General features: G+C 42.8%; 1 non-coding gene across 1 annotated transcript; it reads right to left on the bottom strand.

Annotated features, from left to right (window-relative positions):
- Nucleotides 1-13,117: 13,117 nt before the first annotated feature.
- Nucleotides 13,118-13,189, bottom strand: Trnas-aga. The gene has a single exon. It is a non-coding gene; the product is annotated as a tRNA-Ser (tRNA).
- Between the last annotated feature and the right edge of the window lie 13,639 nt (nucleotides 13,190-26,828).

Raw genomic sequence — 26,828 nt, 5'->3', positions numbered from 1 at the left:
AGTCTTACGACGGAATCGTAAACGGTTACGCTAATCTTTCTGCTCAAGCTATGAGAATCTAAAATAATAAGATTCGATGGCACGCGGAGATACTCTTTCTCTTTCGATCTCTTATCTACTTTGTGATAAGAAAAGATTATTATCACTGTACATATTTGAATGGCATTGAATCATCGTAATATTATAAACAAAATTTTTCCAAGAAGGATACTTTTAAGCTCCTCGTGTCAGATATACCAAGGAATTTTAACAAATTGCATGATTCACGAGCTGTGACTTGCAATTACGTATGCAACAGGAAGATATAGCGTACACATATCGCCATTGTTATCGCAAGAAACGCACGTACTCAATTTACCTATAGATATCTAAATTACTATTTTTTTTTCTTCGAATAAATCACGCGCGCACGAGCGAGCGCACTTGAGAATCTTAGCAATATCCTCGGGCGCGGCATGCTGCCAAGAAGCAATTTTTTTTACAGCCCGGCATATACACGTGCTCAGCACGTGTTTCTCTGCAATCGGCAGATGACACGACTTAAAACTTCAACTCGGAGATACTCGTTAGGGCTATTAACGAGATTAAAGACTTTATCACGGTGCTTAGGCACAGGCGAAGCAAGTGTACAATTTGTAAAGTTTGCTCTGTAAATAGGATTTCGTACTTAAAGTCCAGCTTATCGTTTGCACTTTCAACTCCATAATATCCCTATTGATATCAACGAACATTGCGAACGGAATAATGTTTTCGACGAACTGCGCTCTTGCCGAAAATGGTCAAAATACAATCATCCTTAAATATTGAAAGTAAATGTAACGTTTTTGAGATGGGAGTTACGATGTTTTTGTTGTAAAATGTTCCAACGATTATTTAATATAATACTGCAAATTTTGGAATCTAAATAAGATCATAATTCTATTCTTTTTAAGTTTGAGTTCTATTTTTTCAAATGTTATATTTTTCGAATATCAGGAAATACATTTTTTCATAAGTTATACATTTCGTCAGAGAAATTTCCATAAATTTTTTCATTTTAATCGTACCGTCATATAAATAATAACATCCTTCTGATGGAAAAGATTGAAACATTCTCAACGAATTGTAAATTTTTAAAATTTTCATTAACACTCCCAGCTTTTTTTTAAATAAAAGTTTGATACGTTCGCAACACGGGCTGGCGCCTCTCAACCAAGGAAAATACGATGCTATTTCAACGTTGCAGATGGCATGTATCTGGCGAGAAGCGCCGAAATAGGAAGAGGGATCTCCGAGAAAGGAAAGGCTCTTTACGCTTTCACGCGGAGATGCGCATCGCCTGAAATTTGGCAGGCGATCGATCCGCGTCTGGATCGTTGCCCGAATGGAAAAGATCGCCGTCGTTTTATTAAGAGTTCCGTTTGTCTGCTTTATCTCTCCGCCCGCGCGAGTATGCCGGTGATGATCCACCGCGAGAGAAACTTCACGACGAGGGTGCCCCGTCACGGCGCGATGTATAATTCATAGGACCCGATGGCTCCGCGCGTCCAAGGGGTGTCTCGGTAATTTTATACGGCGGTAGCGGAGATGTTTTTTTTTTCGCGATAGCCCTCTATCCAGACGAGAAATTTAATCTGTCGTTTGTAATCTCGAGAGAGTCCACTCCAGTCTCTATCTTTCTTATCGCCGAAGCTGCGACGGCCTCGCCAACAGAGTGCGTACAATTTTGCCGTCGTGTAAAATTTAGAGGGAACGTGAAACGAGCGCGAATCGGAGGGAGCGATCGCCAACGAGCCGCGACAGCCACGTTCTATGCGGGCGACTCTCGAGCGTAAAACTCTCCAGTGCGCGCTAACCCGAGCAACGCGTCATTAATATCCGGTGACGGCGGGACACCCTGTGTGTAGCCTTATAAAGTGCCCCGGCAGAATTAATCGCGTCTCGCGGAGGAAGAGTCCCGGACTCTCCGCGCGTCGTCCTTTGGCTGCTGGGAATTAATGAAGGATTGATATCGCGATTATGTTGTAGCAATAGCGCGGAAGAGGGCCCGGCGGTGGGCACCGCGTGGGCCGATCGGCAGCGCGGATCGTGGCGATAATTAATTGCAGGCGTGACGGCGCTTTAACGTCGTTAATTTTCATTATCTCGATCGGAATCCGCTTGTAGCGCGGAGCGCCGCCGCTTTGCAGCTCGCTAATTTTCGCTCGCCCCGTAACCCCGCTTCCAGGAAACGCGTTAACAATTCTTGGGGGCGAGAGACCCGGGAGGGAGGGGGGAGGGCGGGTCTTGCAAAATTTGTCACGCGTCCGCGGTGACGCTGATGTTACCGGCCGCCGCTGCGGCCGGGATTCGCGGCGCGCGAGGACGCGCGCGATGCACTTTGCGTGCTGTTTGGATTATTATAGCGAGCCGAGTAAAACCTAATTGTCGCGGTGGCCGACCGAACGACAGATCTCCACCGCCACCCGCCCAATGTGTATGTCGAAGCGATGTATATCGTAAAAGCTGAAAAGCGGAAGAGATCGTCGAACGAGACGCTCGAGTGGTCTTTAACCAAAGCTTTGTGTCCACGATGCCAGAAAGTGGTCCGAGATCTCGATTCGTAAAATATGCCGCCAATCAACTTGCACAGAAAAGCTGTAGTTTCTTGGATCGAGATCTCGGACCACTTTCTGGCAGCGTGGACACAAAGCTTAGGTTAAAGACCACTCGAGCGTCTCTCCCGACGATTTCTTCCGCTTTTCAAATAAAGGTGATGGAAATAAAAATTAAACATTAAAATTTAAGCGGTAAGCGAATTGACCACTCACAGTCGGGAACTTAAGCAGCTGTTTTGAAACTAATAGCGAATTGAGTGCACACTAAGGCTTGCTTACAGTCACTTCTTATATTTAAAGATCGTCTTAAATATCTCGTGAAATATTTAGCTAGTAAAAGAATCTGTATAGCATCCACACGAATCTTTATTTTAGTTAAATACTCTTTGAACATGTATTTAAGACAAAGTTAAATGTAAAAATTGACTATAAACAGGCCTTACAAGGGGAAGATATAGGTCCGTAGGCTGGAATTTGGCTGAATTTTAAATATTGCCTTCAAGTATTCCTCAGAAGTTTATTATATCGTTTCCTTAAGCCAGCGGCACACGATACTATTTTACTTACTGGATTGCTTACGAGAACCAATAAAATTAAATGTTTCAGAGTTTTAGATCAGGTGACTGAGAGCTAAACCCTTATTGGCTCTCGTAAGCGATCCAGTAGGAAAAATAGTATATTTATATGTGCCGTTGACTTTAATCATTCTTCTCCGTAATCTTCTACGAATCTTGAAAAATTACAAATCAGGAAAGGAGAAAACCTGAAGAATGCTTTGCGAATTCACTGTGCTATCTCGGTTAAGGTAAAGAAATCAGTTAAAGAAGAAAATCAGATAAAAAATGTTCAAGACATTTTAAAATTGTGAAAATCTACACAGTAGAAAACATTTTGAATTTTTGTTGAAATTTTCTCGTGTAGAAATTTTCGTATTAAATTTTTAACATACCTTTATGATAATGTAACATATTATAATTATGTTGTTTTGACCTTTCTGAGTTGAGTTAATATTTTTGATGTTTTTAAAAGTTAAAACAACACAATTAATATGTAAATGCATGAATTTTTTATGGTACATTTTATATGTTAAAAAGAACAGAAAAATTGTGTTACTTCTTCCTCTATAACGGTTTCTATCTCTTTTTTAAATCGATATTTCTTTTATGTTATTTATCATAAAGAGATATCGCTTTCTTTTGTCTTTTGGTTGTCGCCAGAAAATGATTGCCGTGTATGAACAAACACGGACACGATTGCCGCGCGATCATTTTATTTTAATTAAATTTAACATCGTAAATGTGTTAATTTGACATAATCTTTATTTCCAAATGATGTCCAAGTGTTACTTTTTTACATATTACTGGTATTTACATATGGGACATGTAAAATGTGTTAAATTTAATACAACATTTTTTACTGTGTAAGAATTCCAAGATTTCTTGTGGAAAGAGGGGAGATTAAATTTTGACAGTTTGCGAAAAAATATACTTAAAGAATTTTTGAAAATTTGTACTGTAACAAGGATATTATTGACACGTACTGTTCCATTACAAAGGAAAAACCATTTATGTGTAATATCCGTAATTTGGAAAAATTGTATTCTTATCACACACGATGCATCGATCTTGCTACTAAACCTTCAGCAAAAATACAACAAAATATTCTCGTTAGACTTTCAATTTATGGTCTTACAATTAGTGTAAAAATAATAAATGGATTACATTTAAGTTATAAATTATAGTGGAGGGAAAATATACAAAAAAATGTGAAATTTGCTGTACAACTTATACGTTATGTAAATGATGAATTGATTCATAAGCAAAAGCAAATATGTACTGCTATATGTATAGAATAATTTATTAGATTGTTCCCAATAGTTATTAGAAAATGATTATGAATAAAAGAGATTTTGAGATTTATTTAAAAAGATGTAATAGTGTGAGGAAGAATATTGAACATACAAGATTTGATGATTTATTGTGAAAGAATATGATTGAAAAGGATACCATTGCGAATAAAGATTAAGATGCAAAAATATTACAAAATGTTGCAACATCTTGCTTCTCACTATATTATGAGTAGATTATTGTCATGCGCATGCATTATTATAATTCATAATGGAACATTTTCAAGAATTAGTAAAAGTAAGGAATGAATTAAGAATTGCTAGCCCTCTATAAAAAAGGAGATGTAGACCGAGAAGTGCGCGTAACAACGATTTTTGTTTCGAAACATTTTCTCGATTGAACAGAATTAATCGTTAATTGAATCAATACCAATAAGTCCGCAGAATGATACACAAAACGTAGCAACAGTCACGGAACAAAGTAATGTACAATAAAATATTAAGTACGGAATTTTCCATTGCGTAGGCAGGCCAACGAATTCTCAACGTTTTTTTTTGTTGTTTTTCACTCGTCGCGGTATCGTACGACGATTAAGCGGGCCAACGAATTCTCAACGTTTTTTTGTTGTTTTTCACTCGGTGCGGTGACGTACGATGTTTTTGCGTGCCATCGTGTACCCGAAGCCCCCGAAGGTCGTTGCGTTATCACTCGCTCGCCGAACGTCGAGCCGGCAAGCAGTGGCGAGAGTCGCTCCGTGCGTCGTATTACTTTCGCGTTATCGATTTCCAAAACGCGATCGCGATAAACGTGGGGATAAAACGCTTGATTTGTACACGTTTATTATTAACAAGTAACGTTCAACGACTAACAACTATAACTTGTAATGAAAAATTACTTGCACGTTGAAGCGGCGGCTTTTATAAACCTAGAATTCACGAGACTAACTCATCTAAAATATTAACGTAAACCATGGTACTTTGTCGCGATTACATCTCATTTATGCACCGCGCTTTTAATTATCTGTCGATTTCGTGTAATCTGTTCCATTTTTGGGAAAAGAGAAAGAAATTTGTGCGGCTTTGGCGTTCGCGCTATAATTCGCTCTGTCGTTCTTCGCAACTCGAACAGGTAGGAAGTAGAGAAGTCGCTTATCGCGCGTCGTTACATTATGTAAATGTAATCGAAAATAATCTCGATTAACTATTGCAATTAATAACAACTATTTATCGCTGGCGGTTTCGCTCACATAAAATGATTTATCCATTATCCTACTTCCTCCGAATCAAAAAGGCAAGTTGTTAGTTTGAGTAATTTGTACGACAGAAAGTCACTTGTTAATAATATTTCGTGCGTTTCGCGGTATTTCACATCGCGTACGGGAGTGCCCGAAATTTCGCGCGATCGATCATTTTCGCGAGTGAGTGTGTGTGAGTGCAACAAGGAAATCTAAGAGGAGGAGGAGGCCCAGGAGGCATCGGGCAACGGCGGAAAAATGGTGAGGTAAGTGTCTTATTACATTTTTGTTATTTGCTACTTGTGAAAAATAAAGCATCCATTCTGTGTTTTATTCTATTTATTCAAATGATTCGAACGAGAATTCGAATAAGTGTTAGAGGCAAAACCATGCGTATAAAGTTTTGTGAGTTTCTATTTAAAAGGTCGACTTTTTCAGTATTCTATATAATTATTCTAATAAATACCTATTTAAAAACATATAAAATATAAAGTATATTTAATGCAATAATTTCGTTTTTGCATAATTACTCTATAATAATCATATACATATTTATATTTTTACAGTTTAACACATGGTTAACGATGTACAACTCTACTGTTGCGAATCGTATCAGTGAGTGATAAATTACTTTTTATTTTAAATTGACGTTGCGCATACAATTACTTATTTGCATGTGGGTATACAAATGCTTAAAAATGTACAATGCTCAACTACAAAGTGCGCGCGCGAAGCGCGCGTATTGTCACTTCTATATATCATAAAAGCTGCGTTCTTCATTCAAAATCTTCAACTCTTCAACGCATATCTTTGCGATCTGCACGGAGAGAATTTCCTTGTAAAATTTATCCTGAAAATTATGTAATTGTGGGACAATACGGCATTTCAAGAAATTTTATGAGCTTTTTAAATGTTACCGTACATTTCACTAATAATTATACATTTTACTAGTACCATACCTTATGAGAGGTTTATCAAAATGCCGTGTTTGTCAGGATAAATTTTAAGAGAAAATTCTCTTCGTGTGGGCGCGACGCAATCCAAAAAGTCTCCATCATTTCTGCAAAAACGATGGATGTGAGAACATGTTCTCAGATCAATTTAAGAATAACAAGGAACTGATAACGTCATTTTCCCTCTTATCTCCTCATAATGGGAGCTTGATACGACGGTCGATGAGCTCGTCCACCGAGCAGTCCGGGCCCGACCCGTGTTTATTTAAATACGTTTTAAACACAAAGCTGCGGCTTGACCGGGGCCTATCGTGCCTGCCCCCGGCAATTAAGCGAACGATTGGCTAACGAATGTCGATCGCCTCGCCGAATGTGCGACTCGTGTAACGTAATGACCGCTGTGCTGATTTGCTCGCCGTTACGGATTCAATTACGGGCTGGCCGCCCTGGTATTTTGCACGACGTGGCACGCCCGAACGTTCCGAGATCAACAGCGGAAATTAAATTAAATCTAACGCCGGCATACGCTGCGCTACGCGCGCATAAATAACGAAAGTGACACTGCCATCGGCTCGGCGCCTAACGAACATAATCCGATACTTGCGTTGTTTTAAGCGCCGTGCGGGTGATAGGCCAGCTGCGAGGCTGCCTACTAAATGAAGTTCTGATCAAACAAGGGCTAGCGCTAATTGACTTTAACCGATCAGTTAGCGCCGATCATTTTTAACTCTCTACTGTCCGATGTAACTTTCAAGTCACATACCCGCTCGTTTCGCTCCCTGTCGCTCCGTTCCGGCTCTCGTTTGTCACCAGCGCAAGTTCTAGGCTTTGCATTTTTTCGAATACATTTATTTACCCGACACTTTTTACACGCGATTTCAGTTTTACGCGATCAGAAAACATATTGTTCTATGGTACACGGAGAGAGTTCTCTCTTAAAATTTATCCTGAAAATTATGTAATCGTGGAACAACTTGGCATTTTGTAAGAACTTTATGAAAGTGTTTTGAAATTTTCCCTTGGGAAAATTTACGTTAAATGAAATTAAAGTTTTTCAAAGTAATCTCTCAAATCTAAGAGTTTACTTAAAGAAGTTAAAAGTTTACTTTAGAAATTTTAGAGCAATTTTGGATACTTAAAGTAATTTTCAGATAGCGAAGCCTGTCGAAGTTTCCGCTAGACGGCCGCGCGGTATACCACTTTCTCGTAAGAAGAAAACCGCATGCGGTATTATAAGTTATATCACATAATTTTCACAATTAAGTTAAACTTAAAGTTTTCTCATAAAGTAAGTTTTAAGTTTACCTTAAATAAAAGTTTAAAGTATCCAAATTCACTTTTCATATTTCTTATTTTTCTAAAGTAAAATTTTAAGGTTTTCTAAAATAAAATTGTTCAAAACGCCATGTCGTCCCACGATTACATAATTTTTATGGTAAAATTTAAAAGAAAATTATCTCCGTGTATTTATTAAAATGCCGATTATGAGATAGGTTTCTAATATGAGATAGCAGGTTTTCAAATCCAAATTCAATAACAAATCTCTTTTCGCAACTGTTACGCAATGAATTTTTTATTAAATTGTATTAAATCGTGGGACGACATGGCATTTTGAAGAATTTTATGGGACTATCGCTATAATACACGTTGGATTCTTAATTGGGGGGAATAAAACACGTGGGACGAATACTTGGTGTAAATCGGGGGACGAATATATGTAGATTTATCAATTTCATTGAAATGTATTACATGTTAGATGTAGCGAACGACTTGGCATAAATTTAAATAAAATAAGCAACACATGAAAGATTTCTTCGAAGCACGAAAGATTGTAACTTGCGTGTAAATTTGACGTCGTGTAAAAATCAATTGCACCGAAAGAAACTTTCTTAATTGCAGCTTGAAAAACGATTTATTCTGTTATACGCAAGGTATCCCACGGAAGAATACAGGAAGCGCGTTTCAATGTATCTTGCGCACATAAGTATTTTCACATCCAACTGTCATCGTGTCTAGGAAGTGTCTAGGGATCTGAAAGACGCGAAAATTAGGTTCAACGGTGTTTGACTTTAGCGAATGTAAGTTCTCTCCCACGTTTAATCGCTCAAAAGGCGGCACGGCCTGCCCGAGGTGCGAAGTCGTCGACGTAAGGTGGAGCCTGTTTTGCGGCCGACATTCGCGGCTCGGTTAGTAACTCTCGAGTTTGAGCGGCTGACTTCAAAGGGACGCGAAAAAATTCGCGCGCGACCGACCCCGCGTAAGGGAATACCTTCGCGAAACGATCAACGCGATTCCCTTCCCGCGAATTATCTCCTGCCCTCCGTTTCCCGTCTGCCCCCTTCGCGTACCTCGCTCGCGCGAGAGGTCGAACGTCGGGCGATACGCGCATTTGCATTTGCGTACGCGCCCTCCCCGTCCTCCTACCGCTTCATTCACGTTCTCGTCATTGCGACTTAACGCGTGTCGTCTCGCGCGTGCAGTCATTTATCGCCGAGAGTTTATACCGGGTGTCCCGCTACTCCCGAACCGACGTTCAATGATGAATTCGAGAACGGGGATTTCCGGACGGGAATCCTCGGAATTTCATACAGCTGCTGGGAAATAACTCGGAAGATGCTCTTTTTGCACCGGGCTAAGCTTTGATGCAAGTACACGGAGAGAATTTTCTCTTAAAATTTACCCTGAAAGTCGTGTAATCGTGGAACAACACGGCGTTTCGAATAATTTTATGCGAGTTTTTGAAATTTTACCATTTTACTAGTAAATGTATGGTAAGATTTCAAAAACTCTCATACAAGTGCAATTGGTGCCACCACACTTTCAATGCTTATTGTTAAATTTCAGACTGTTCATTTTTCTTCAACAAAAATATCGAGAAGCTTCGTTTCTCGCGACTTGCAATTTTTAGAATCTTTTTAACTAAGACAATAAAAATTCTATTAACGTAATATGCTTGTCTACACAGAGAGAATTTTCTCTTAAAATTTACCCTGAAAATCGTGTAATCGTGGAACAACGCGGCGTTTCAAACAATTTTATGAGTTTGCAAATTTTCAACATACATTTTACTAGATTATACTTAGTGTACATTTTACTAGTAAAACGTATGGTAAAGTTTCAATAAATTTTCATACAGTTCTTCGAGATGCCGTGCTGTTCCACAATTACATGATTTTCAGGATAAATTTTAAGAGAAAAAAATTCTATATTAATTCCATGTTAATATTCCACAGTAGGGCTGCGTTCAGAAACGTCACCCGAGTGCCTCAGTGTATTATTTTATCCTTGTTTAACATACGGTGAACAACAAGGATAAAGTGACACGCTGGGGCGCTTGGGTGACGTTTCTGAACGCAGCCTAGAATGACCAGATACCTTTTGACTCACTCGGACTACTCACGACTAAATACTCCTCGCCTATTTTCATTTCATACCGTCAGATCATGGACTAGATTTTTGTATTTTGCATCTTCGACTCTCATAAATTGAGACGGACTATTCAATTCCACCACGTTCTACTCTGGGAAAAAAAAGACAGTTGGCAACCCATTTTGGGGTCAGCAATTAGCAGTCGAATATCCGTAAGAAATTATCCAATCACAGGCATTTATTTCCCTCGCTCTCACTTATGATTGGTTAATTTCTTACGGCTTGAAGCTTACAGCTTACTTAAAGCAAGATTGTGGACCAGGGGTAAGGGAATGCTGGAGTAATTCTGCACTTTTGGTTACATACCTCTTGCTCCTAGAACTGTCAATTCGTGAAAACATTTGTGTAATATACAAATTATGTGGCTTTTGTGCACAGATTGACGTTTTATTATTATTTGTTTTTAAGAGAAAATCCTCTCCGTGTAGACAAGCGCTTTACGTTAATAGAATTTTAATTTTGTCTCGGTTATAAAAATATGCTAAAGATTGCATGTCGCGAGAAACGAAGCTGCTCGACACTTTTGTCGAAGAAAAATTAACACCGAGCACCAATTGTACTCGTGAGATACACTGCGCACGTACATTCGTAGAAACCGAGGAATATCAAAGAAAACGAAAGCTCGTCCCTGAGATTTTCCATAATAAATGTATATTCACGCAATATTGTATTATATAACTCCACTATATTATGCAAACAAGGCAAAAGCGTTTAAAGAAACACTTTCTTCAACAAGACGTAAAAAGTGATTACATTAATTTGACGTTCATAGAAGAAAACGAATACGATCGACGAATAACCGTGCCGGCGAGTAAAAGAAAAGCGCGTGCAATATGCACCCCGGATTATCTCCCGGATCGCTCGTCCTCTGCAATTGGTACCAGCCGTCCCGCTTATCGCCGGCCTTGGGGCTCGTGTGAGAACGGGTCGCGCGCAAGCCCCCTGGGCCCTTGGCGCGGCACGTTCCTGGCGGGGGCGAGTCGCGCGATTGGCCGTCGTCCCGCGGGCGTGGGAGCTCCGCGGGGGTTCACGGCTTGTCGCACGGTTAGTACAACTGCGCTGGGGGTGGGTCGAGGCGCGCGGGACGGCTAGTAATCTGGGGACAGGGCGAGACGGGGGTAGGTAGGCTCGAGTGATAGCCGGTCGGCGCAAGTGCGACGGGGAAGCGGCGGGGGTGAGGGGCGTATCGCGGCCTGGCGAAGCCCAGTCGAGTCCCGTGAGTCCGGGCAAGCACTGCTATCGAGTAGGTGGCATCGTGGTGGTGGTGGTGGTGGTGGAGGTGGTGGTGTTAGGCGTCGTCCGGGACCGAGGAGAGAGAAAGAGAGAGAACCGCCATTGAATACCGCTGCCGCCGCCGTCGTCATCGTCATCGTAGTCGTAGTCGCGGTCGTCGTCGTCGTCGTCGTCGTTGCCGTCTTTGCCGTCATCTCCGTGTTCGTCGTCACCGTCGTGCTGCCGTCGTCGAGGCGGTGCGTCGCCGTCGCGCGCTCGGTAAAAGCCCAGCCCCGAAGAAAGGAGTAAACAGCCTCCCTCGTTCCTCTTTCGCGCCGCGTGAGAGAGCGAAGTGGATGGAGAACGAATGGGACAGAGCGAAAGATAGAGAGAGAGAGAGAGAGAATGTGTGTGAATGGGAGAGATAAAGAGAACGTAATGCGATTGCGAGCCGAGAAAAGGGGAGAATAGAGCGTTCTCCGTGGAGCAAAAAGCAGCACCCGCTCCGGTTGTTATCGGAAGGGAAAGGGAGAAGGACGCGCCTACCGGTCGTGCAGCGCGCGCCAAGTCTCGCCGAGCCGAGCTTCGCCGGCGACGCGAGGCGGCGGCGGCGGCGGCGGCGGCGGAGGTGGAGGAGAAGGAGGAGAAGGTGTAGGAGGAGAGGCGACGGCAGCGAGAGCTGTCACTTCGATCGCCATTTTAGCGCCGAGGAAACGTCTGTGTAGGATACGCACGCCGAGGCCGGTGCGTGCCGACGGCGCGCCGCAACGGATGCGCCTCGCTCGGCCCGTGTCGCCCTCGCCCCGTAGCTCGAGCACTCGCGCGCGAGTGCCCCGCGACCCTTCCCCCTCCCCCTCTTCCCGCCCCTCTCCGCCGTTCTCCTTCTGGGACAGAGAACGCGCGCGCTAAAGTCGAAACCCGAAGGAGGCGCGACGCGCGTGTTCGTCGCGCGATAACGCACGCGATTCTTCTTTTCATTAGCTTCTTTTTCCTCTTGCGAGAGAAGAGACCGGGCGGGAGGGGATTTTTATTCTTCTCGAAAAGTATCGCGAGCGAGACGATCCCGAATTCCCGTCCGTGCGACGGACACGTTCCTCTCGACGGGCGATATTTTTAGACACGACCGAGAAGAGCGGCCTGTTAATTCTTAATTTCATTCTAATTTCATTCGAGGATCGTTTCGGGTCTGGCGCGACGTTGCATGCTCGGTAAACGCTAGGCTTTCTAGGCCGTTGCGTGCCGCACGCGGCGATAGTGAATGTATCTCAAAATTTGCGCGCTAGTAATTCGAGTAATCGCCGCTCGTCAGCGGCCGATTTCCAAAGCGCCCTCTTCCGAACGATTCGCGCGGCCAATCGGTCGCCAACTTCACTCGGTCTGCCGCTCCAAGTCGAAAACGTTTCGCCGCGGATTCTCCGCGGTCGCGTTACGTTGTTCGCGGCGATATTCACGCACTTCGGTCAAGTTCGGTGTCGGCAACCGCGTGAGCGCGACTTCCGGAACCATTTCAGTTTCGCGAAAAACGCGCGCGACTTTCGTACTCGCCGACTCGAATCCGCGGAGTCGAGCACGAGTGTAGGAACCGGGCGAACAGGAGTAGATGGCAAGCGCGATATCCAGATATACGTGCGCGAAACCTAATCTACAATCTGCTATTTTATATAAACATATCGAAACGCTGAAAAAATCTGTCGACAATGTATACGAGTGTATAATATACAATTCATTCACTCACGCAAACGTATTTATTGACCACAAAATAGAATGTTTCTAGACGCAAAGAGCACATTGTAGATTAGCAGTGTAGGAAAATTAATAACTGACACAACTGGCACTTTTAAGAGACAATTTATTGCGAAAAAATATCACCTCAGCCAGGGTTTGAACCTGGACCTCCCACACTCTAGGCGGGCGTATCACCAATTCGACCACTGAGGCATTGTAGATTAGGCTTTAGTGATGGAAAATACAGACAGAGAGAGAGAGAGAGAGAGAGAGAATAGGAGAAAGGGAAGGAACGAGCGAACAAGTGGTAGAAAGGAGACAGAATGAATCAGCGGGTGAGAGGGAGAGAGAGGTGAATGGGCGAATGCAATGAACGAGCGAGCGAGCGAGAGAAAGGAGAGAAAGCTCCCTCGGAGGGAGAGAGAGGGAGAGAGCGCGCGCGCGCGAGAGAGAGAAAGAGGGAGAGTACGAATGAAGCCCGGCGCCATACTGGCTCCCCGTGGTTTTGCGACACGCACGCATGCTGGCTGGTCAGCCAGCCAGCCAGCAAGCGAGCGAGCGACGCCGCTTCGCGATCCGCGCCGAAAGACGGACGCGCTCTAATCGATCGCGCTTTCGAGCGCTTTTCTAGATGTCAACGCGGCGACATCTGTTCCCGCGACGGAACGTCGCCTCCGCCGGCGCGCACCTGGCCGCGGATCACCCGGAGATCAGCGATCGCCCGTCCGCCGAGGAAACCCGCCCCCCGCGGCGCGTGTGAAGGGACGAGCGCGGAGCGCGTGTTACGCGGCCGAGAGGAATCGAACGGGCGCGCGCGAGCGCGCACGTTCGCGATGATTCTGCGCGGCTTACGACTGTCCCGTGAGCGCGAGTGAGACGAGATAGAGCGGTGCGGACCCGGGGGTTGTGTATGTGCACGCGCTCACGCGTACGGCGCGCGTGCGTGTCGGACCGCCGTAACACCGGCGCGAGCGACGAGCGACAGGGTTGTTTGAGGAAAAAGAGCGGCGGGGATCGCGCCGAGTTGTGATGCTGGGCCCCGCGGCACCGTCGGATTCCTCGTGGTGATCAAGTGCTTCGCTACGTATACAGTGCGTTTGTACGAAGGGGAGAAGAGGGAAAAGAAAGAGAGAGAAAGAGAGAGAGAGAGAGAGCTATCGGAGTCACGAGGCGACCCGGAATAACGATATAATAGCGAGTCCGGCGGCCGTGTGTGTGTGTGTTCGTCGCTCGGTACACGAGGAACGTGTCGTGAACGGTGGCTCCCGAGTGACGTCGGGGGGGGCGCGTGCAGAGCTGACTTTGCCCCCCCACCCCTGCGCCTGTAATCGTCACCCCCGAAGGCTCGCCGCGGAGAGGATCGCTCGTCGACTTCACAGCGGTGCGGTTCGGGTAAGTCCCAAAGACACTTGCTTCTCTCTCTTTTCGTCCACCGGCTCGAGGAAGTATCGGTTTCTCTTTAGCAGCGCGCGCTCCGGGTCTGCGACTAAGGATCGGAGCCGATACGCTCGCGAATAATATTGCCCGTTGCGGGAGTTTTCGGTGTTCGCTACTTACGTCGACACGCGATCGAGTTAATTAATAGCGAATCCGGTGGCTTCCACTAGCGCGCGCTGTGTGCGCACTAAGGCTCGTTTACAGTCAATTGTTGTATTTGAGAGAATTGTCTGAAATATCTCTTGAAATATTTCGTAGCCAGTAAAACGATCTGTATAGCATCCATACATGGGACGAACTTTCTCTTAAAATTGACCCCGAAAATCGTGTAATGGTGGGACAACGTGGCACGTTGAACATCCCATATTGCGAAAAATATTACCTCAGCCAGGGTTTGAAATCCCTATAAAGCTGGACCCCCCACCATTGCAAATTGCAGTAAAAGATTTACAAAATGTAGTGCTATTATGTGCTAATTTGTTGCCTTAGTCCGGATTTTGTTGCCCCAACCATTTAGCAGGAAATGATCAGCTTATAAGCATAAAGTTGGACCCCCCATACTGAAAAACCGACTAAGGGTGCCCCTATCGAAAAAACGACTACACCAGAATTTATTGCTATTTTGTTGCTATAAGATAGCGTCAATAGATTTTGGAAATATAACGTAGTTTAGAAAATACCAACATTGCAATACTTGGTAGATAGAGCTATAATCTAAATAAAGTGATATTTCCAAAAATCATTCATGCTAACATAGAGCAACAAAATCGCAACAAATTATGGCATATTCATGGCATACTGGGGGTTTGAACCTGGACTTCCCTACTCTCTAGGCGGGCGTCTCACCAATTCGACCACGGAGGCATGCGAAGGTATTAAACCCGAATGATATAAGCTTATGCCAAACTGTTGCTAAACTTCGGCAAACATGTTGAGAAAATAATTCGAGACAGGCAAGGTACGAGCCAGGCTCAGAAATCAAGCGGTAAATGTTTAACGCGGTATTTTAACAGTCTCTGACGTCCCGATCCTGTTTTTGGATCATCCTCGTTGTTATATTTAGCTTTTGCTCGCGGTTATTATTCTGTTAATACGAGCTAGACGTAATAAAGGGCTGCAAGTAAAAAATTAGGTCTGTTTCCTCGGTTAGCCCTGAATCTCGCGCTAGGGTACGAAAGCCGAAGACGCGCGAACATTGAATAGCATTTCCATATATACAATTCCTAAATGCCTATTTATAAAATATATAAATGTATTATAAAATACATGAAGTATATAAATATGTGACGAGAACAGTCCCCCCCTTCTCCCAGCTGAACTTTTTAGTCCTCACTGTCGAGTATTTCGCTGGCATGATGAATGCGAATTCATCATTGTAATATATGCAAACTGTGTCAGATTCCTTTTCCCGTCTTCGCGCAAATAAAGTGTTTTATAGACTTGAGGGTTAGCCCTTTCGTGTTCCCATAGAGTGAGATATACTCTCCTACTTATATTTCTTGTCGTGAGACCGTGTTCAGCAAATGATGCAGCTCGCGGTGCGTGTCTCGAAATGCGCATAATTTCCACAGATTTGTGTTTCTCGCTTTAGCTTTTGCGGTAATAATTACAGAGTATATGTTGTGAAATTGATCTGATGGAAAAACCATGAATCGTCTTACACACATTCACGTAATGTCTGTTAAACAATTCTTATGCAACTTTTCTCTTTTCGGTCTACATCCTGATACATTATTAAAGTGTTAGATTTTAAAGCACGCGTGAGAGTTTCAATGATATGTTTATTTTTATCACGTATAATATTCAAGCGTAAGTCTCCTACTATTCAAATTGCTCATTTGCTACAACAATGACACAACTTAAAAATTCTCATTTTTTTAGTCGCCTGTGAAAGAACGGCGAAAATTCAATGGAAAGCTAACACGAAGCTAGATGCTTTTGTTCCTCTAGAATCAGTTATTATGTACGTCAAAATCGCGTTCGAAAGTGATATTACGAACTTTAATGATTAAAGACAAACTTATTTTCTGGAAAATTGCGTTTTTTAATTACATTATTGTTATAGCAAGCGAGCGATATATTACGAAAAATTATTACAAGCCAAGCAAGAGATTGAAGCAATACATGCAAATGATCGCATTAACTGATAACATCATTCAAGTAACAACAGTTAATTCTCACAAACGCTTTACTCCTCGTTTTATCCGTGGTGGCATTTGTTGCTTTTGAGTTATAAAAAAATTAATTTAAGTATCAAAGTTATGCGATTACAAAACCAGGGTGTCTAGTGGTCAGGCAAATCTGGAAAACCGGGAATTGTCAGTGACAAGTGAGGAAATTTTACGATTTATTAATTTGTTTCACATTTTTTTCTGAATAATTTAAAGTTTTTAGAAAGTAAACTTTTCTTTGGCTCTCAGTACACTAATTTTCTGTTTTGCTAAACATCAATTAATTTATAAGCGTGGTCGGTAATTTATATTTTCATCGTCGTGTTATTTCATTTCAATGGGTTCAACTGATTGTTAGTATCACTCGAAAAGTACCCAAAAGAATAGGGTCGAAACGTTGTGTAATAAACTGATTAAATAACTAGCCAGTTGGGTTGACTATAAGTTTCCCGTTTCAATTTTTAATCATTACTGGTGACAATAAGCAAACTCTCCTTTCATAGATGGTATAATTGCTTTAATTTAAATTTTTACCTTTTTAAATTCCGGACTTTGGTTTCCCGAGAAAAATACTTCAAGGACTTCGTCATTTAACATTCGCTTGATTTACCATAGAGATGTACGCAAATTATGCATCTTGAAAAAAGTTACACCAAACGGTCGGGGAAAAATTTAATACCGGCTCCTGAAAAACCTGAAAAAGTCAGGGAATTTTTTTTCATTGAGTTTGCTGGACACCCTGAAAACAGGTCATTGCTGTAGAAAAAGGGAATGTGTTACCACGCGTGTCTTCTTTACATTGTATAATATATTATTGAAACTTAAGTACACGTTTGTATCTCGTGTGTCACTCCGATATGTAACAATCCGCCGTGCGGTTTAGCATTGTATTATATTACGCGTTTGTACCGTAAGCCGTGAACGTCGGGAGACAGATCGCGTATAATTTACGAAAAGTGTAACATTACCCAATGCGCAGCGTCTACTTTTGCCGCGATGTTTTCCCGCGTAATTCAGCGCCTCGATAATGATATTACGTTTAATGAGACGACCCGGCGAGTGATTTACTATAATTCACTCGTGCCCACTTTGTTACATATCGCGTGTCACGCGTATTTGCGGATTTATATTACATGACAGCATTCTAAAGTGCGACGTGCGTTCTACCCATTTCGCCGCGATACGCCGAAGATTGGCGATTTTAATGCGTGCATTGTTAATAGCGAAAAACGATACTTAGTGGCACAGCATTAACAGTATTGTTCGTTTTAATGAAAATAAATAATGTTACCAAATTAATAACAACAATGACAACGAGATAGTAATGGAAAGAACTGATATTTATATAATGTCGACATAACACACATACTGGAGTCAATTACGTGAAAAAGGTAAAAGGGAATTACGTGAAAGTCATAAACCACGTAACAGAAATTTGATAAACAACGTGATTTAAAAGAATTCTTTAATCTTTAATTTAACTCTCTTTTCTTTCTCTTAGTCCTGTTAATAAACGGACAATAGACGCAAAGTGATACTTTTGCAATAACGTCTCTCACTTATTTTTAAACTAGACGTTTTCTAAATAAATATAATCAAATTAAAAACGAATAAGTGAAACAGGACCGATGAGAATGTAATCAAATACGGATATGTTAATTTTCGGTGACAGTCTTTGCAGTTGAATGATAATTCCGAGGGGGAAACCGCTGACCAAAATCTTGTACACCAATGCCCACTAATGCCCAGTGGGCATTACTTTATCTTATTATCTTCTTTTATCTTATTTATTTTGTTTTATCTTATTGTATCTTATTTTATCTTATTTTATCTTTATAATGCCTCAGCAAGACGTAATGCCCCAAAAATGCCCTAGTAATGCCCGGTAATGCCGCAAATCTGTACACCACAATGCCCTCAGCGGTTTCCCCCTCGGATAATTCTGTGTGTCTGTCGGTCTTAAAACATAGTCCTGTTATTTGTTGGGACAATAAATTCACACGCTTAAGTCGATAGACGATTTAATTTTTGATGTTAATACGCGTCCCATTTAAAGACCACCGTAAAGAAGGTATACCGATGTATACATTTTTTTGTGTGCAAAATCGTTAATGAACACTGAGAGCTTTTAATGGCCACTACTTTGTAGGGCTCGCTGTAACGGCGATAACGATCATAGGTACTGAACGGTGCCCGATGATAATTAATCCATTTTTTTCGAAACTCGAGCGGGCCTTTTTTTAAGTCTCGTTCACGCTCGACGGCGGCAGCGCGGCGTCGGTTGACGCAAATGACTTTAACGTGTCCGACTTCGGGGCGCGCGTTCTAATGAACTTCATCTAGATAGCGCGAGCGCTCGATTCTTTTTCGCCCCGTCACGCGATCGATCGTTCGCTCCTTCACGTTCGACATTCAATAACCGGGAGCCGCTCTCGGCGGATCATTCGGCGCTTTCGACGCGGGAGGTCCGCGACTCCGTTCGACTCCGTCCACGTCCGCTGATGAAATATCGCATTATCGGCGCGTTTTCATCGCCGCGCTCTTCGATGAACTTCCTGCCGCGCCGCGGGAATCCGCGGGACGCGCAGCGAACGGATATAGAATTCTCGAAAAACCGATTGTTTTATACGGGCTTTATCATAGTAAAGACTTTGCTTTCGATTCCACTAAAATTCACTCCCGCACGGAGAGAATTTTTTTTTAAAATTTACCCCGAAAATTATGTAATCGTGGAATAACACGGCATTTCGAAGAATTTTAGGAGGTTTTTGAAATTTTTTAGTTTTTAAAATATGCCTGCTCAATTTTAAAAACCGTGTCCGTACCAAAGTCGAGATATTCAATATCAAAGTTACTCGTATGGTATATAGGCGAAATATATTCTACAGGGATATTATAATTTATTGCGATAGAAATGGTTTATGTATTTTGCTAAAAAACTAATCTATAATGCATAATGATATTAAGTAGGAAGTTACAAATAGATTTAATATCGCCAGTAATATAAAACCAATGATATGTAGTTTTTGAAAAACGCCCTACACTGGCCATGTTTTTATTTAAAAAACAAACGACGTTTCGGTCCCGGATCTGGACCCTTGTCAAGTAATCTTTTGACACAATTGATCTCATATCGTTCGTATCGCCAATATCGTTATGTTAATAAGATATTGGTCAAAAAATGATTGCACTCCTTCGTTGAAGAGTGCAGAGTCAGTTGAAGTTGTATTGTTAATTGTACGACACGAGTAAAAATATCGAGATATGTGTGTTAGACGAGATGTCGGATCGAACTGTCTTTTTAAATAAAAACATTGGCCAGTGTAGATCGTTTTTGAAAAACTACATGTCATTGATATTAGGAATGATATAACAATATATTACAAGACAGGGACACGTAGCCATTTATGCGTAATCGTAATCCGAAATTCTCCATCTGACGACATTTCGAAGCGTGTCGGCCAATACATTCGCAAAGGCAACATTGTCCGATCTTCGTTTCTCACAAAGCGTGCTAGTGTACGTGTATACATAGAAGACGCAGAGCTGTACGGAAAGAAAATCGCACGTGGGCGGAAACTTTTGGCTACGATTACAGCCGATGAACGTCCTTAAACTAGTCGAAGAATGGCGAGCGGAGTAAAGTGGAAAAACGGCGCGATAGATCGATGGACAGCCTTGGGATTTTCTATGAATCCACGTCGTGTCCGCAGGACTATGATTTACAAACGTCTGTATTCTTGCCCCGAGCTACTTCACAGCAGCACGATAAATTCGTGTGAATGTAGAGAGATCCCTCAATTATCCAGCCTTCTGGTTCCCTTAAGAAACGTGTAAAAACGGAGCTACCTCCTTTTTTTCCCTCGTTTCCCGTGTCTTCGTTTCGGCGCTCTCGCCGGAGTTAATCGACGCCGCAAAAGAGTTCGTTGCCGACTACTGGCGACTTTAAAATACGGCCGGCTTTCGTGGCTCTGACCATTAACAGGCGGCACGGTTAACCTCAGAAAGTCTACGGGTCGGCCTTCCGCCGGCCTTCCGCGGGCAATTTCATTCCGGTGTATGATGAGGAAGGATGGCAACGAGGAACGAGGTCGACCGTTCCTTCTTTTTCCCCGTACCTTTTCCGGTCCTCGACTCGAAAAGAAGCGATCTCGCTGCATTATCAGGCACGCGGATAACGATATTAACGATTCCCCGATCGTCTCTTCTCTCCTAACATAATTACTTTAGCGACTTTCGAGACGACTTTTAATTAGTACTTCTTACCGATTGTACGATAATGGCGTTAGTTTTGCTTTCATTTCCATTTTTTTGACGTATTATTCGTTTTCGCTATGCACGTGAGATGCCATAGGAAATTTTTCTACACGGAGAAAATTTTCTCCTAACATTTATCCGGAAAATCATGCAATCGCGAGACAACGTGGCATTTCGAAGAATTTTATGAGAGGTTTTTGAAACTTTACCATACATTTTACTCGTAAAGTTTCAAAAAACTCTCATAAAGTTTTTCGAAATGCCATGTCGTCCCACGATTACATTATTTTCAGGGTAAATTTTAAAAGAAAATTCTCTCCGAGTAGCTTATTTATTTATAACGATCTTTCCCCCGTTCCGAAGGAAGTACAGTTGTGATCAAATGTGTTTGTCCGCGAGTTTTTGCTGAGAATCTGCTATCCCGCAGGGATAATTCACACAGGTATTTGGCTTTGGCAAACAGGTCTGACAATGAGCTCGTTTCGCTATGGACGTTCACAGACACATTACAGACCCGCATTATTTTGTTGTAAATAATAGTACATAGTTGCATAACGTGAATACTTGAATGAAAAACAACGCAGAAAATAATTTGAGTTAGGACAAGAATAATAAAAATACATTGTAGCTAGATGTGTCCCAGTAAACGCCAGCTAACAATTACTTAACATCGAGGGGTTGGTCACTGGCGGTTATAGTGTACAAAAATTACCTCAGATTACTCAAGATAGCCTAATACTACCTCATATTACTCAAGATTAGCTTAGAATATTTAAAATTATCCTAAATATATTGGATTACCCAAGATTTCGTTTGGATTGCCGCTGAATTACCTAGCCCTTGTACAAAGATTACCTCAATGACCAACCCCTTGGTTAACATCAATGTTACAATTTCCCAGAATTCAACAATGCAAATGTAACAAAATACACGTTGTACGTAACAGTTATTAACAGGGGGTTCTAAGTTGCAACTAGGTGGAAAAAAAAGACAAGATTCGCTTTGTCTTCTTCGTGACGTTGAGTCGGGCAAATACGCCTGTTTCGACCATACGGGTAAGCGGACCCCCTTTGAAATACAAGCTACCATAATCCGATCGTGCAAAGAAAGAACCTGGGTAAGATCAGTCGGAGTTGGGAAGAAGGGTACCTGAAATAACAGGCGCGAAAGGGTCGCCGGATCATGTCTTGTATTTGTTCAGAGGGGTCGTTGCGCGAATTGTTTTTAGAACGCATTGGCACCCGGGTGTGTTTGTCTCCCCCACAGGTAAAGACGCGCGCGTGTATACGTTTAAAGATCGAGAGCTGAAGGGGGAAAGAGGAGAAAACTTTAATAAGGCTAGAATATCGTGGAATTTCAGAGAATGTTGAATTATTTCAATTATCGTGCCTTTTGTAGTAAATTCGTGCGTTTTCATTCACGTAGACAGCTCTTTTATTCTTCACGGATAGAGGTCAGATTTTTATATGCGCAATTTGCTTGGTGACACTCTCGATCGTACAACTTACAATTTAAGGATTTGTCTCTTTTCAAACGTTGAGAGACAGATATGGGAAACAATGGGTTGGAGGTAGCGATATCCATCTCCATAAATTACATTTGAGACGTAAAATACGCTCAGACAAATCGCGCTGAAAGTTGCGTAAAGGTTTTTTCTTTCCGTCAAGAAGAGGCTCGTGTATCAAATCTGAGCGATGTCGGGGAATGATCGTTCCTTGAAATTCCTGCAATACTCCTACGCCACTACGGCGTTTGCTAATGTTTGCCACTGCTGGGCTTGAAACGTTACATCGTGCACGCTACGCTTATTAATCGACACGGCGCCGGCATAAATCATTGGCAAACGTAAATCAAGGGGGGCAACGAGGAAATCACTCCGCTACGCGAAGAAGTCGCAAGATCGGAGTCGAGAGAGCTCGGCTCCCTCGCTCGCGAGTTCTCCTCTCATTATCAGCGAGACGCGGATACATATTTTACGAAAGTCCAGAGGTGAGTTCTCGCGGTCCGGTCGTGACGAAGAGGTAGAGATCACTACCAGACAAGGCGGAATTAAATGTAAGAAATAGCAATAGAGCGAGGGAGAAGGATGGAGAGAAGGAGAGGAGGAAAACGATCTCGGGCGGCGTTGGCGTTCCGTGGAAAAAGACGGAGATGAGGCGAACAGACGGAGGCAGGCGGATGGATTCGAAAGGACTGGCCACGAGAGAGAAAGGGGACCGAGAAGAGGATCGCGGAGGTAAGGCCCCTCGTCTTTGCCTCCCTCCTCCCATCACGCCGCCCGGCCGAGATAACTGAGGACACCGAGGCCCCGTGGGACTGGCGAGCCACGGGTTTGTTCCTTCTCTCCTCTCTCACGGATACGAAAGCAAGAATCTAGGACTCGACGTGTATACACGTCTACACGTGTATACAGGGTGTCTCGACTCGCTCGCCCTTTTCAGAGTGTGGCAAGCTTTCTTGAATTTTAAATAGATAATAACCGGTTTTTTCCAACGCTCATTTCGTCAGGTTCGGAAATGTTATTACTTACAAGGGCGTGTTATTTACGACTGGAATGATTTCGAGTCAGAAAAGCGTGAAATAAATTGCTAATTAAATCGTATTTACACGTACTAATTTTGTTGTTTGACACTAATTGGATATTACACGATAACTTTCAACGTGTGCTATAAAACAATACATTATAAAAATGTTAAAGGTAATATGTCTCATAATTGTTATGTGATTTTTGGTATATTTACATACTATATTTGTTAGCAGCTGTTTCGATTAATTTTTACCAGAAATTGGCTACATGGTAAAAATTAGCTTTCATTATTTTTGATAAACTAAACAGTTTGATAAACAGCTAAAAGTTAAGTTTCCCCCTTGGTTATTTCAACGAGAGCAATCGATACAGGACGATCAGCGTTTCGATAAACTAGTTGAGTGCAAGTTTCTATTTCCTTTGTTGTTCGAGGCTATAGAATAACGTTATTTCATTTCCGAAATGATGACGTGTAAATCGCGACGAGGAATAGATTTGCAAATAGACAGAGAGACAGAGAGATGAATCGGTTTGATGTCGAGGAATGTAGTATCAAGTGGAAGGATGTCGAATACTCGGGACACCCTATATATACTTAGACCGTACTCGAGGAGGCGCGTCGTACACGAGGCATGCCTCGCTCGTTCCTCCTCGTGCGCCACGTTTGCCATAAGGGCGCCGTGCCCGGTTGCATCATTATGGTGTGCGCTCGTCATACAGCTCGTTTCATCCACGAACAGCGGAAACGCGCATGTGGATTGCGCGTGCGACGCGGATCCGCGAATATCTCCCCTTAATTCGATTGAGTCGACCATTTTAGGAAAGACTATTCGAGTGCCGATAACTCTTTTTCACCGCGCGTGTACGTGTATGTACGTGTACGTATCTTTCTACGGAGCTGCGCGCACACATGTGCACATAGGGGGAGAGATTTTATTCCCAGCCATTAGAATTTTCCATTACTCGAAGTAACGGAATAGCTATATTAATACCGTGCTATCTATATTCTCGGGGAAAATAAGAAACCCCGAGAGTTTCTGCAATAACCACTTCAGTCCGATTATTAATAACGAGTGTTATTTTTACGTTATGCGCGGTACACTTAATGTAGATACTGTAGCGAATACTTGAGCTTACATTGTTTCTTTACAGTTTCAAGTACTACCATACTATTTTTATACGAGATAGTGTCTAGAAAGGAAGTTTAATTCCGGAATCTCTTTCTCAAAATATCCAAACAAGCATTGAAATCAGTTGCGATCGTCGAACTGTCGGTTACACAGTGTAAATAAAAGAAAAACCATTTTAACTAGAAGAAAAGTTAAAATGTTTCTACACTAAACATTAATATAATATATTAAAAAGTTTTAGAGCGTTGGCTATTGTCAAATTTCAGCGAGATTTATCATAATATGCGCTGCGCAGCCGAATTCCAATAAAAATTATCATATGCGGCCTTATCCTGTTTCCACTCGTCGTTTTCACTCCTCTCTCTCTTTCTCTCTCTTCATTTCTCGATGTTCAGTCGAAAGCTCATGTCATTCTTCTCTCATCCGGCCTTTCGTTGCTCGTTTTTCTTTTTCCACGCGCCAGTCATCGTTTTCAAAGCGCGCATGTCTCGTTCATAAATTTTTTAGAAAATTTATTAACATCACTCTTGCACAGTATGGTTCTTTCGACGCAAATATTCCATAGCAATCGAAACTTTTCAGACGGCGCTACAATTCTGGCGGTTATCCCCTTTTGCATGGGTAAGAGTCGCATGCTCGAGTCGCCTTTCAGCCTTCAAATATGAATTTTCGATTTGCCAGTGAGGTAGACGGAAAAATCGCCAGTCCAGTGGACTTCACTCTCGGCCCCGAAACGTTTCGAATCGTTCTTCGATATATGACTCGTTCGTGTCCGGAATAAATCCCGAATCCGAAGGATGCTGTGCGTCAGGATTCAGGGTTTTCCTTAGGTCGATGCGTAACGACCAAACGATGTGTACCGTCTTAATCGCGCATTGCGTTCACGTAGTCGCTCGTATGCGGCTGGATCGGCTTGCTGATGTGCACGCGTTATCATCCGCCGCGGGAGTTATCTCGTGTCAGACGAAAGGGTCACGTATTCGATAACACCGCGATACTCGGAAGCATCTTCGACGGGCTCAGGTTGATGCGAACCGAAACATTTGCCGCGGTTGTTTCTCTTCGTTTGTCGGTTGATACTACGGAGAAATTTTCAAGTGGGTGCTTTTATCGTTAACGTCGCCGAAGAGAAAGAAACTTGAATGAAACTACGGCATGTAACGCATAAACAGGGATGGAAAAGTTACTTTTTGAAAGTAACTAGTTACCGTTGCTGATTTTCAAAAGTAACTCGTTATCGTTACCGTTACTTAAAAAATAACGATTCGTTACTTGTTTAATTCCGAAACGAGATCAGACAAACTAAAACATCATCTATAATAGTTTTTTTTTACTAACAAAGATATTAATAAAACAAAGTTTTATTTTAAACCATGAAAAAGAGATACATTTTAAAACGCTCGAAATGTAAATAAAAAATTTTGATTTCTATGAAAAGTATAAATATAGCTAAAGTACCTACGGCATTCGAAATTAAGAAGAGGTGTCTCTGAAGAATCAAGTAAATAATTGATAAAAATGGGACAATTAGATGATACGTAATACGTGCATCAACAGATAATGCATGTTGCATTCGCAAGAAATAAACTTTGTTCGTCGGGCCACGTGCGCGACATGAAATTCAATGACACCGAATTCCAGACGCTTTTGGTACCGTCGGAAAATGTACGCCGCATCCGAATTCCGATTATCCCGGCGTAATACAGCGGAAGTCAATATTGGCGTGTTCCGGAGGAGTTGCCGCGCGGCGCAGCGGCTGAGTTTAAAGGACGTCGCTCGGCTCGCTCTCTCCCGGAGAAGCGACCGGCGACGGCTACGGCTCCTCGCGCACGGCAGGACGAGAGGCTTTCATTGTGATTTCGCGAGCGAATTCGTCGAATATCTCGGGAGTTCGGCCCCGAGCGGCGTGTCCTTATATCTTCTCTCGGATGGCTGTCGGTATTCGGTATACGAACGCCCACTATACTTCTTTCTTTATCTCCTCCTTCCGGACCACCTCCCCGCTCCTCCTTTTTCGCCATGCTCGTTTTCTCATTGTCAATGCTCGTCTCTTTGTCTCTTATCTCCCTCCCGTTTTTTTCTCCCGAGGACCCCGTCCACCCGTAGCCCTCTCGCGGAACTTCTCTCGCGCTGCCCCTTCTCCCTCCCTCCCTCCCCCCCCTCCTCTCTCTCTCCCGCTCGTACCTCTGCCTCCTCCACGCTCTTCCGCAGGAATTCTCTTCTTCTCTCGTCTTCCAGGTCGCCTCGGGCTTTCCAAACTTTACCATCTTCTCGTGTCTACCGCTGCTCCTTCTTGCAATCTCTCTTCCTCTAAATAGACCTTTTAGTAT

This window comes from Vollenhovia emeryi, unplaced genomic scaffold (assembly GCF_000949405.1).
Source record: "Vollenhovia emeryi isolate VEMERY1.0 unplaced genomic scaffold, V.emery_V1.0 DF939162.1, whole genome shotgun sequence".
Classification (NCBI taxonomy): Eukaryota; Metazoa; Arthropoda; class Insecta; order Hymenoptera; family Formicidae; genus Vollenhovia; species Vollenhovia emeryi.
The sequence above is the reverse complement of the archived record's forward strand: the minus strand, read 5'-3'. Positions and strand labels throughout refer to the sequence as shown.